Source organism: Eumetopias jubatus, unplaced genomic scaffold, assembly GCF_037043125.1.
Source record: "Eumetopias jubatus isolate StellerSeaLion01/CBP00866 unplaced genomic scaffold, mEumJub1_p1.0 scaffold_13, whole genome shotgun sequence".
In the NCBI taxonomy this organism is placed as follows: Eukaryota; Metazoa; Chordata; class Mammalia; order Carnivora; family Otariidae; genus Eumetopias; species Eumetopias jubatus.
The window spans coordinates 52,182,041-52,195,033 of NW_028274819.1; the positions used below are offsets into that span (position 1 = coordinate 52,182,041).

The 12,993-nt window shown below is 39.7% G+C and overlaps 1 long non-coding RNA gene and 1 pseudogene across 1 annotated transcript in view; one reads left to right on the plus strand and one right to left on the minus strand.

Annotated features, from left to right (window-relative positions):
- Nucleotides 1-12,993, minus strand: part of LOC148162650 (uncharacterized) — a 55,436-nt gene that overhangs the window by 10,258 nt on the left and 32,185 nt on the right. The window lies entirely within an intron of this gene.
- Nucleotides 9,322-10,269, plus strand: LOC114218709 (olfactory receptor 51I2-like; annotated as a pseudogene).

Consider the following 12,993-nt stretch of genomic DNA (forward strand, 5'->3'; position numbering starts at 1 on the left):
TTCCCCTTTCTTTCCTTTTCTTCTTTTTCTCTGTTTTCCCTGTTAACTGTGGTATCTCTCTGAATTTCCATGTATAGTGGCCCATGGTATTCTGTGTATACATGTTATCATGAATGTTATTGGTAAATACGGTGGTAAGAAATGGTGGTGGAGAGGCCCAGGCTCCATTGTCCCATTAGCCTTCATAAGTTCAAAAATAAGTTATGAAGAATTTTAAGAACGTGGCAGCAGAATACTAAGTCAAATACAGGATCCTTCTGAGCATAGGCATTATGCCACTGTGCAGGTTTCACACTCACAGAGCTCACCCTAGGAGTGAGGCCATCAGTTCTCTAGCCAGATACACTCAGATCCTTTGACATTATCCATCTATCAAGCCTTTGCACTAAGGATTCCTTCCATCAAAGCCTTCAGAGTTCTGCACTCTTTTCCCTTGTTCATGCTTGTCTTCTCTCACGTTTTTCTTTTTTTAAGATTTATTTATTTATTTGAGAGAGAGAATGAGCATACACAAGAAAGTGGGGGAAGGGCAGAGAGAGAGGGAGAGAGAATCTCAAACAGACTCCATGCTGAGCAAGGAGCCCCACGAGGGGCTCAATCTCATGACTCTGAGATCACATCCTGAGCTGAAACCAAGAGTCAGACACTCAACCTTACTGAGCCACCCAGGCGCCCCTCCTCTCATGTTAGTACAAACTGTTGGTTTTCAAAAATTTTTGCCTTGGTACTTTCCAAAAGAATTTTGCAATAGTATATACTCCCTCAAAAATGTTAAGTTGACATCAAAAAATTATCATTTACTGTTTAAATATTAGAAAAAGATAAAATGTACAGTATAGTGTGAATATTGATGTTTTTAAGATAAAAATACCACATCAGTCTTTTAAGAGTATCCTATGGAATGTAAACAGCCTTGAAATTTTCTTCCCCTCATTTATTATCCATTTAAAAATACATGGACAAGCTTTCCATAACTATTATATTTTTCTTTTTTTAGAGAGAGAGAGCATCAGTGGGGATGGGGGGGTGGGGCAGAGGGAGAGGGAGAGAGAATCCAAAGCAGACTGCACGCTAAGCATGGAGTCCGATGTGGGGCTCAGTCTCATGACCCTAAGATCATGACCTGAGCTGAAATCAAGAATCGAACGTTTAACTTACTGAGCCACCCAGGCTCCCCTGTAACTGTCATAAATTTCAACATTATTGTTTGTCTCCTTAAAGTTGGTCCATTTTCCTGCATAGTAATTTTTGTGCTTAAAAATCTTGTGATGATCACTCTTCCTTCCTTGTTTGCAATAGAAATTTATATGCAAATTAGAACTATTTATTTTATTTTCTTCAATCATTAGGCTCTGCGTGTTGAAATGTTCTACAATTACAATTATTTTAAGTACACATTATACAAGCAATAAAAATAAGCTTTAATTTCATAAATTATTACACATAAACCTATTTTAATACAAAGTTTTTCATAAGATAGATGGGGTTTTCTTATTATTCCTTCAATGAATTTATATATTCAAAAATTAATAGTGATAGTATGAGACAAGGTTCACCCTTAGTTATCTCCATTTAATTTTTATAAAACTAAGTTCTGGAAACTCTTGTTTTTAAATCAATAGCTACGAGTGGAAGGAGTTTGAAGTGTCTGGCACACTGACTTAACAGAGATTCAGTAAGAGCTGTAATCAATTTCTGCCGTGAGAAAGGAGATTGTGCTTGTAGAAGCTTAACAGAGAGTGCTCACAGAGCTGGGGCCCAGACCTTCAAGAATGGGCCACCAGGAGCTGGCGCTGGTTATATGTGAGTTGTATGGAGGTAAGGGTGGTGGAATAAACACCACAAACTGGAACCAGATGCTTTTATAAGAATCAACTGCTGTTGCCAAGGATAAAATAGTTGCTTGGGTGACAATGACAGAAGCAGAAAGCTAACAGGAAAAGTAAATCCCTTCTTTTAGCTTCCAGTCTGTATTCAATGGCTCCTATTGGCAGAGCCTAACAATATATTTGATTTTTTGAACTTTCAGATACTGCCAAAATACTATAATCTAAAACCACCTATTAGTCTTAAAATAAGTATGTATAAGGCAGGGAAAGCAAACCCTAGCTGATATGTGGTCATGCAATTAATAAAGTGGCTTGCTCTGAGTCAGTTATTAAAATTATCCCTCTACATGTTGCTTAGGAAACAGAGAAGAACATGAGAAAGCACGAAATTGAATTTTAAATGTTTTTTTTCAGATGACTGAATTTTTATAGCTAAGTGTATAATCATAATCTTAAGAAAGCTAAAATCAATATCATAAAAACTGATCTCTTTCTATCAGAGGTGGTTTTCTGGCGATTTAGGCTTTGTTCTTTCATCAAACTAGCTCCTTGGTATCTAACCTGGACCAATCTTATCATCTAGCTTTCTGATGGTAGCCCTAGGACCGCTTAATACTCTACAAAAAAAATCACAAATATCCGCGAATTAACACAATGTAAATTTGCAGCCTCATACTTCAGCTTTACCAAGCAATTATTCTATTTGATACAGTTAATTTTCTCTGTCATTCCCCTTAACTGCCATCTCAAACATCCACTGCTCTCTTAGAACTTGCTGCACCACTTACACTAAACAGGTAGAATATTTAGAATTTGGTGACTACTTAAATAGATATGAAGACTGCATGAGACAAAAGATGTGTGGAATGATAGTTAGGTTTCAGCCTCAGCTACCAAAGTCATGCCACTCAGTGAGAAGAGGAATCTAAGAAGAAAAAAAGTTTATATTCATATTTTGGACATTTGATTTTAAAGTTCCTAAGAAACAGCCGGTTAAAAGTGCCAAGTAGTCAGTTGGAAAATAAGAAATAAGTTAGGGCAGGATATACAGATGTGTTGATTAGTGTGTTTCAAAGATAGTGAAAATCTAATTTTTCTTCCAAGGTCATTCAGAGAGAGTACGTAGAGTCAAAACCGAAGCTAGCTTAGCAAAGAACCATAGACAATGTTAATGTTTAGGAGAGAATGGAGGGAGAGCCATTTGTAAAGGAAACTGAAGAGAGGCACCGAGATAGGTGGAGGACCTGAAAGAGTGACATTACTGGTCCAAGAAAGGAGAAAAAAAAATCAAGAAAGAAGTGAAGTCAACTGTATCAGTCTCTGGACTGAGAGTCCATTGTATCCGGTAATGCTGAGGTCAGCGGTGACCTTGGAAGCATAGTTTTGTGGTGTGACGTTACTAAAATATAGTCCATTATGGAGTTAACGAGGAACAAGAAAGAAGAGACAGTGAGAAGAGGGGGTGGCCCATGAGCATGTCCATTAGTAGGTCACCGTGTATCCACTTTCCCCAAGCTGTAGAAAGTGCACTTCTCCTTATAAGACTTGAAGAACAGAAGGGATTGGATGTTCCAGCTAAAAGGATAATAGGTCAGAAGAAGTAGAGAGATGAGTTAAGACCAACACCTAAAGAAGTATGCATGCTCCTGTCATTGTTTAGCTTTTAAACCAAGTGAGATCTGTTTTGAAGCACTAAAGTAGGAAGATTTGGGGTTTTTTTTTTTTATTTTAATTTTTTTTTATTATGTTGTTAGTCACCATACAGTACATCATTAGTTTTTGGTGTGGTGATCCATGATTCATTGTTTGCATATAACACCCAGTGCTCCATGCAATACGCGCCCTCCTTAATACACATCACCGGGCTATCACTCTGCCAGTGGAGGGAAGGAATGGCTGAGTGCTGGCAGATTTGGTCCAGGGGCCAAAAGAAGTCTGTTTTGGGAATTCAGATGTTGAAGGTCTACCCTTGGGCAGATATGGTATCAATGAAATGGCAAAACAATTGGAAGAAATGTTACAAGATGTGACAACTAATCAGACAACACAGTTGAGACAAAATAGTTAACGATGTACAGAAATGTTCAGGCCATGGCTAATAAGGTCAGTGCCCTTACTAAGAAAGCAGGGGGAAGAAAATAGTGGGCCTTTGCCTGTCCTTCCTCAGTGAAATCAGAAGACCCCTTTCGGTTCTTATTGTCCATGCCTGAGCACTCTCCAAAGTCCTGTTACTGACTGGAAACAGTGTCTCAGATTCCCATGCTGTCTGCTCTCTCTATTACAAATCTAGGTTAATCAAGAAAGTATGGTACTAATGTAAGGGGTAAACATATGCTAATTAAAAAGAATGAACAGTTTACAAGTAAACCCATACATCCATGGTCAATGGATTTTCAACAATTGTATTAAGTCTGTTTAATGGGTAAATATAATCTTTTCAACAAATGTTCCTGGGATAATTGGATATCCACATGAAAAAGACTGAAATGGGACCTGTCTCTCAACTTATATACAAAAATTGACTCAAAATAAAAAAAAAAACAAAAAACTGGGGCTCCTGGGTGGCTCAGTCAGTTAAGTATCTGCCTTTGGCTCGGGTCATGGTCCCAGGGTCCTGGGATCGAGCCCCATGTCAGGCTCCTTCTCAGTGGGGAGCCTGCTTCTCCCTCTCCCCCATGCTCGTGCTTTCTCTCTCACTATCTCTTTCAAATAAATAAAAAAATCTTAAAAAAAAGAAAATTTAAAAAATTAACTCAAAATAGATAAAAAATCTAAATGTAAGGTGTAAACCTATAACACCTTTAGAAGAAAACTTAGGTGTATTAGACAGTGGTTGTTTTGGTATCACACCAAAAGCACAAGCAACCAAAGAAAGATATAGATTAATTGGACTTAATAAAAAACAAATCTTTTGTGCTTCTAAGGACAATGTCATGAAAGTGGAAAGACAACCCACAAAATGGGAGAAAATATTTGCCAATCATGTATCTGACAATAGTTTCATATGCAAAATATATAACAATCTCTTACAACTCAACAACAAAAAGTCAAATGAACCATGATTTGAATAGACATTTCTGCAAAAAACAGACATACAAAGAGCCAATAAGCACATGAAAAGATATTCAGTTTCATCAGTCATTTGACAAATGCAAATCAAGATCACTATGCAATACCATTGCACACATATTAGGAAAACAAAACAGAAAATAAGAAATATTAGCAAAGATGTGGAGTGATCAGAATCCTCAAACATTGCTGGTGAAATGTAAATTGATGAAGCCACTTTGGAAAACCATTTGGGTTTTCTTCAAAAAGTTGAACATAGAGTTACCAAATGACTCAGTAATTTTACTCCTGGGTATATACTCTAAAGAACTGCGGACATATGTCCACACAAAAGCTTATACATTAATATTCAAAGAAGCATTACTTGTAGCCCCAATATTAGAACAATTCAAATACCCATCAAGTGACCAATAGATGAAATGGGGTCTATGTATACAAAGGGAAATTATATCAGAAATGAAGCACTGATACATAATGAACCTTGAAAACATGCTAAGTAAAAGAAGCCAGACACAATCAGCAGCACATTTTATTACATTTAGATGAAATGTTCAGAAATAGTCAAGTCCAAAGCAACAGAAAGTGGATGAGTTGTCGCAGGGGGCTAGGGTAAATGAGAAGGGGCAGTGACTTTTAGTGGTGATGAAGCTTCTTGGAATGATGAAAACATTCTGCACTTAGGTATTTGTAATGACTGCACAATTTTTTAAATACATTAAAGATCACTGACTTGTACACTTAAAAACTGAATTTTACAGGGTGTGGATTATATGGTAATAGCAAACTTTCAAAAAGGAAATCATAAAACCATGTAATCTTTGAAACTTAAAAAAAAAAAGTTCAACTGCCTGGGACCCAGCTGTTTATGCGACACCATAGATGTGACACCATACCTAAAGCAGATGCAAGCCCTTTGGTTAGGGGTACTGAGGAAGGGTTCAGGTTTATCTCCCAGATAGTTGCTAGTGGCTTTATGGGAAAGTAAAATGTTAACAGTCATAGGATGAGAGAGAACAGTTTTCATTTATTTTATCCTTTTTTTGTCCTTCTGTGTTCTCTAGTTGTTTTTGAGGGAGGTTGGACAGAGAAAGGCAAAGATAAGAAAGATAATCAAATATGAAAGAAAGGCTAAACGGGGAAAAAGATAAAGATGATAGTGATTAACAGGTATATGATGCATGTTCCGGGGTCACTGCTGGATAAAAATCTTAATATTAAGTTTTCTGAAAATGTTAAGTGAATAAATGAACAGTCTATGTTTGGATGCAGCCCTGCTACTCAGTGGTATTATAACTTTGGACCTAATTTAACCCCTCGTGCACTCATTTTTCTCATCTGTAAAATGGGAAGTAAATATTTCTGGCTCCTGGGTGGCTCAGCTGCTTAAGCGTCTGCCTTTGGCTCGGGCCATGATCCCAGCATCCTGGGAAAGAATCCTGTGTCGGGCTCCCTGCTCAGCGCTCCGCCTGCCGCTCCCCCTGCTTGTGCTCTCTCTTTCTCTCTCTGTCAAAAAGAAAATAAATAAAATCTTAAAAAAAAAAAAAGAAGTGAATATTTCTTTCTAAGTATGATTGTTAGAGTAGAAAGAGATAAGGCTCATAAAGTTCTTGATGGAGTTTAGGGAACATTGTAAACACTCAGTATCATTGATGATTATTGCATTTCTATCACCTATGACTCAAGTCAGCCTTACATTCTGGCTTCTGATAGTCCCCTAAGAAGAGGATCCTGGAGTGGGGACTTGGTTTGGGGAAAGGAAACCTTGGAGCTGAGGATCAGGAAGCCTGAGTTATATTCTTAGCTTCCCATTTACTGGCCCCCTGGTGTTCACACTCATCATCTGCTAGAGTTGCCTTAAAACTCATCCTTAAGAGGATATCAGAAGCCATGAAGACATGGTGTGGGGACAGGTAAGCCCCGCTGAGCTGAGAGGAGAGGAGGCATTGTCTTGTCCTTGGCAAACAGGTCTGAATCACCCATGGGAATAGACAGCAAACAGAGTCCCCTGGGATTCCTCTGTGAGGACTCTAATCCCAGCAGGGTTTGACTGGGGGATATTAAAGGCTTACCATAGTGAGGCCCTCCACTGCTCAGAGCCTGACAGGAAGCTCCTGTGAAATGTGGTATGTGTAGGGTCTTCGACAGCCTTGGCGTAGGTTGGGGAAAACACAGCCCATCCTCCTGGAACACTTGGGGCATCGCCCTGTGATGTTCTTAGTATTCTCAAGAGGTGTTCTTGGCCTTATTTCTCTTCTTTCTTCCTCTCCATGTTTAATATTCTAGTTACTGTCTTCCCAAAATTCCTTCTCTGGTCTGGCATTCCCCTTCCCTCACTTGACTCTCCCATTTCCATAGTATTTCCTCTCTATTCTTTATCCACTTCTCTCTGTCTCTTCCCTGCCCTCCAGTTCTTCTCTTTCTCTTTATCATGTCTGTCTTCATCTTCTGGCCCACTTTCTGCTTTGCATGAACACTGAGAAAACAAGGAACAGAGTAGAAGACTCAGCTGAACGCTAACATCTCTAATTAGGACAGGAAGGAGGTACTGAAACTGACCTCTGCGGCAGCAGGCTTTTACTTAAGACAATTTTAGACTTCCTTAGAGTGGAACGTGTGATGGGATGAAATGAAATCCAGGAGTGGGTGCTCAAGAAGGGAGTGACCCATGGTATCTCCTTAAGACCATCTCCTCTAAATTCCTCAGTTTCTTTGTGTGTCCTAATGAGAGCTCATTACACTGTGCACGGTTCCCAGGGCTTATCTGGTTCATCCTCCTACCTCTTCCAGTCCAGGGCTGCGGCTCAGCCTCCCCATCCTTCGGCAGTAGTTCTCTGAACCTTTGTCCCAGACCCTTATCCCTCTAGCAGGGAATTTCTCTCTGATTTCTAATCTGTTCATTGATGTAATTCCGGCTTTATGGCAGAGAGAAAGCAAGTTTCCTCCCAAAGATACATAAAATAATAAATTACTCAGTGGTGAGTAATTTCATTCAAGTGTTAGGAACTAGCCATGAGAGGTAGAGGACTTCTAACACCTGAATTCCAAAGCTAGCAGGTGAAGCCACTTATCATAGGGTATGCAAGGGGTTTGGGACATTATGAAATATTCCTAAATGTAGCTCCCTCCCCAAATGGTTGTTTCTGAAATTCCACAGTACAAGGAAGATGGCAAATGCATAGATTACTCCTTTGTCACCCCTCCTCACAACCTTGTTTGGGCTGGTGTAAGGAAGTGTTTCTCATTTTCTCCTCCTATTGAACTTTGACAGACTCTGAGATGGAAAACAGTGGTCTGTTACGGAAAGGAAAGAGTGCTATTCTTTAACAACGCAGGAAAAAATAAGGTAATGGAAAGAATGTTTTTAGCATCACAGTTTTTCTTTCTTAATAATTCTCAAGCTTTTGCAATTGACTCCTGCTTGTCTGTACCATAAGCTATTATGTGACAACAAGTGTTCTAAAAATAATTATTTAAGTTTAATATAAATACATTCAATGACTTTTGTGCTTTTGGAAAGCACAATGTACTATTTATTTTCTACCTAAACATGCTTTTTAAAATAATAACTTTTAAATAATAACAATAGCAGCGCTTCTATAATGCTTACTGTGGGCAGGACCTGTGTCAAGTCCAAGTTCTCTCTCTTGCCCTCTCTCTGTTTCTCTCTTTCTATCTTACATATGCCTGTATCCATAGCCACAGGGCAACTCTCTCTTATCCCTATCCTAAAAGTAAAGAGACAAGGGAAGAGAGTTTAAGAAATTTACCTAATGTCACTGGAACTCAAGCCCAGGATGTTCTGGTGCCATACTCTTAATTAGTATTCTCCGATGCCTCTTGAGATATTTTGATTTTCTAGGGGTCCTGCATGGACTCTTCCAGTGTGAAATGTAGGCTGTGGATCATGCAAGCACCTCAGAGTGGAAACTGGATTGGTGAAATCTAGTTCAAGCCATGTAACTGCCTTCCAAGAAAACCTGGACTAATTCTCTTCCCTTTTTTGGATACTTGGTTCCTCATATGTCAGAATGGATGTAAGTGTGAACATCTCTTGGGGAGTAGCTAAGATCATAGCTATGTAAGTTTAGGCATTTGGAGGAGAGCTGTGATGATGATTACATGGAAGGCAACCAGAGGGCTACTGATGAGACTTAATGAGCTCGTCAACTACCCTGAAGAACAGTTAATCTATCTACTCTTTTTTCTGAAAGATGTCTAAGAAAGAAGTTTTTCTTTCAATGGCTAACATTTCATGACTTCCTCTTCATCCTTCCAGTGTACTTTAGGAATAAAACCTATGTGTAATCACAATTTATAAATCTTTATGTTGCTTTTCCTTCCTAGGAACAATGGTAGTCTTAGACACAAGTTATAATTTCTCCAGAAAGTTGGATTGGCTTATAAAAAATGTCCCCAGCTTCTCATGGTTAACTTCAGAATCAATGCCTCTGATGCTCCCACCTTTATCCTGACGGGCTTCCCAGGAATGGAGGCCATGGAATCCCGGCTATCCTTCCCTCTCCTTCTGCTCTACGCTGTCTCCATTGTGGGAAACACGCTGATCCTCCTCATTGTTAAGGAGGAACAGAGCTTGCACCAGCCCATGTACTAATTCTTGTCTCTCCTTTCAGTCAATGATTTGGGAGTGTCCTTTTCCACATTGCCGACTGTGCTGGGCTGCCCTCTGCTTTCACACCCAGGTGATTTCCTTTAATGCCTGCTTGGCCCAAATGTTTTTCATCCACCTCTTCTCTTGGACAGAGCCTGGCATCCTTCTGGCTATGAGTTTCGATCACTATGTGGCCATCTGCAACCCCCTGCGCTATGCTGCAGTGCTCACTAATGCCCATGTTGTGGCAATGGGCTTGTGTACCGTCCTCCGAAGCTTTGCCCTCATCCTAGTCTTTCTGCTGCTGCTGCACAGACTGCCCTTCTGTCTCCCCCAGAACGTCCTCTCCCATGCCTACTGCCTTCGCGTGGTTATGATTAAGCTGGCGTGTACTGATATCTCCTTCAATAGCCACTATGGGCTGTCCATTGTGCTATTCACCTTTGGCCTGGACTCTGCACTCATACTCATCTCCTATGTACTAATCTTGCAATCAGTGCTCACCATTGCCTCCCAAGAGGAGGGCAGCAAGACACTGAACACGTGCATGTCCCACACACTAACTTGCTCATCTTCTATGTGCGCATGGTGAGGGTGTCCATTGTGCATCGCCTTGGTGCTGGCCTGCTCCATGATGTCCATATCCTCATGTCTACTCTCTACCTCTTTGTGCCTCCCATGCTCAATCCTATCATCTACCCCATCAAGACAAAGGTGGTATGTCACAGGCTCCTCAAGATGCTCTTTAGGATTAAGTCCTGAGTCTCTGGTAGAGCTAAAAACCCTGGAAAATTTGGTGTTGGAGTTATAACCATTCAGACACCAGAGGAGGAGAGGATCAATCCAGAGAATGTTAGCACTACACTTTAAGTTATAGGATCAGCAATCAAACATTTAGTCTGGTGTATTGGGTCAACACCTATCAGGACCATCTTGGGTCTTATCCATAAATCAACTATTTCAATGCCCTTTAGAAAGAGAAAAATGGTCTCTTTTCAAGAATAACCCAAAGAGGGGCACCTGGGTGTCTCAGTCGGTTGGGCGTCTGCCTTCAGCTCAGGTCACGATCCCAGTGTCCTAGGCTCGAGTCCCGCATTGGGCTCTATGCTCAGCAGGGAGCCTGCTTCTTCCTGCCCCTCTGTCTGCCTGTCTGCCTACTTGTGATCTCTTTCTCTTTGTCTCTCTCTCTGTCAAATAAATAAATAAAATCTTGAAAAAAAAAGAATAACCCAAAGAATGTCAAACATCACTACAGAGTGAGATTATTTTCAGGAGGAGCAGGGAACTATCTTCTCAATATTTGGTGATATGATACATGGACTTCTGGTTATGGACCTGCACAATTCTGAAAAAACGAAGAGCAAAGAGGGGTTAATTGTGGCCTAGATATCACATCTTTACCAGTACGCAAGTTTAGCTCAGGTGATTGGCTTCTGATGTTTCCAGGAGCCAGAGGTCTTCCCATAATGCTATTTGAAAAACGAAGTTTTAGAGTTTGACAGCTGTGATAATTAATATTACATATGAACTTGAATGGGCCACAAGGTTTCTAGATATTCGATTAAACATTATTTCTGTCAGTATCTGTGAGGGTGTTTCTGGATGAGATTAGCATCTGAATAGGTAAACTGAGTAAAGCATCCTGCCTTACCCAGTATAGGTAGCCTCATCCAATCCATTGAATGCCTGAATAAAGTAAAAATCCAAGTATGAAAGAAAGAAATCTCTGTCTGATGGTTTCTAAGTATGGGTATTGGTCTTCTCTTGCCTTTGGTCTTAGGCTTGGCCTGAAACTTAAATCATTGGTTTTCCTGGTTCTCAGGTCTTTAAATCTGGACTGGAACCGTACCATCACTTCTCCTGGGTCTGGACTTCTGGGTCTCTATAATTGTGAGAGCCAATTCCTTATAATAAATATAATAAATCTCTTTATACACACATCTTATTGGTTCTGTTTCTCTGGAAAGTCCTGACTAATCCAACAGCTACAATATTTAAGTAGTCAAAATTAGGCTTTAGGATTCCTGGCATGTTCTTTTCACGTGGGAGATCCTGAAATATGTAGGCACTTGGCTCTGCCAACCTCCACTAAAATTGACAGCCCTGTGCTTATCTCTCTGCCATGACCTTTCCCTCTTTTATATCTATCTGCTTTCCCCTCGTGGAATCGGAGCTCCTTAAAGCAGCGATTTTGTCAACCACTTTGTCCAGTCTACATCAGACACTATAGGCCCTCCATTCAGATAATGGCTGATGATGCTGGAGCAATAATGAAAGAATAAGTGAAAAAATGGATGAGTAAATAATGATGAATAAATAAGACAAGAAAATCATAAGTGAATAAATTAATGAATGAACATATGAAGAAAATAATACATTTTCTTTTTTTTTAAGTAGGCTCCATGTCCAACGTGGAGCCCAGTGTGGGGTTTGAACTCACAACCCTGAGATCAAGACCTCAGCTGAGATCAAGAGTTGGATACTTAACCGACTGAGCCACCCTGGCACTCCATGATACATTTTCTTAAATCAGAATCTCATGTCAGGAAACATTTCCTTTCCCTCTCTGCCCCATAATTCTCCCTATGGAAAGAAGTATGAATTAGAGGTGACACCTTTCCTTATTTTTTCATTCCTCTAGCTTTATTGAAATATAGTTGAAATTGACATATAATGTTGTATGAGTTCAAGGTACACAATATGATGATTTACTGCATGTACATATTGTGAAAACATCACCACAATAAGGTTACTTAACCCATCCAGAGAGGTGACTTCTTTTTTTTTTTTTAAAGATTTTATTTATTTATTCATGAGAGACAGAGGGAGAGAGAGAGAGAAGCAGAGGGAGAAGTAGGCTCCCAAGGAGCAGGGAGCCCGATGCGGGACTCGATCCCAGGACCCTGGGATCATGATCTGAGCTGAAGGCAGATGCTTAACCATCTGAGCCACCCAGGCGCCCCAGAGAGGTGACTTCTTGAGTAAGTGGACTGAATCTCTCAGTCTTAATTTTCTTATCTGTAAAATGGAACACCGATCTTTGATTTATCTACCTCATATGTTTATTTTGAAAAGTGAATAAAATAAACTACTCTAAAAATTATATAATTATACACATAGTTTATTTACTCATCTTATTTTGATTCAGCAAGAATAAATACAAAATTCAGTGTTTAGTGTCAAAGCATCATGAATATAAACCAGAATCTGAATAATATTTTCTCTAAGATTTTTCTTGAACCCTAAGCAGCACCGTTCTGTATTTGCTTTATGTCCCCACCGTACTCGGAATGTACTTTAATCATATCCATTAGTTTGGGTAATTTGTCTCCTCCACCAGACTATAAACAACTTATGGCCAGGGACCATATCTTATTCATGTTTATACTCTTCAGTCTCTAACCTAGGGCCTGAAATATACCAGACATACCCCAAAAAGTTAAGAAATTCGTTAATAAATGATTATATTTGTATTTATTTACATAC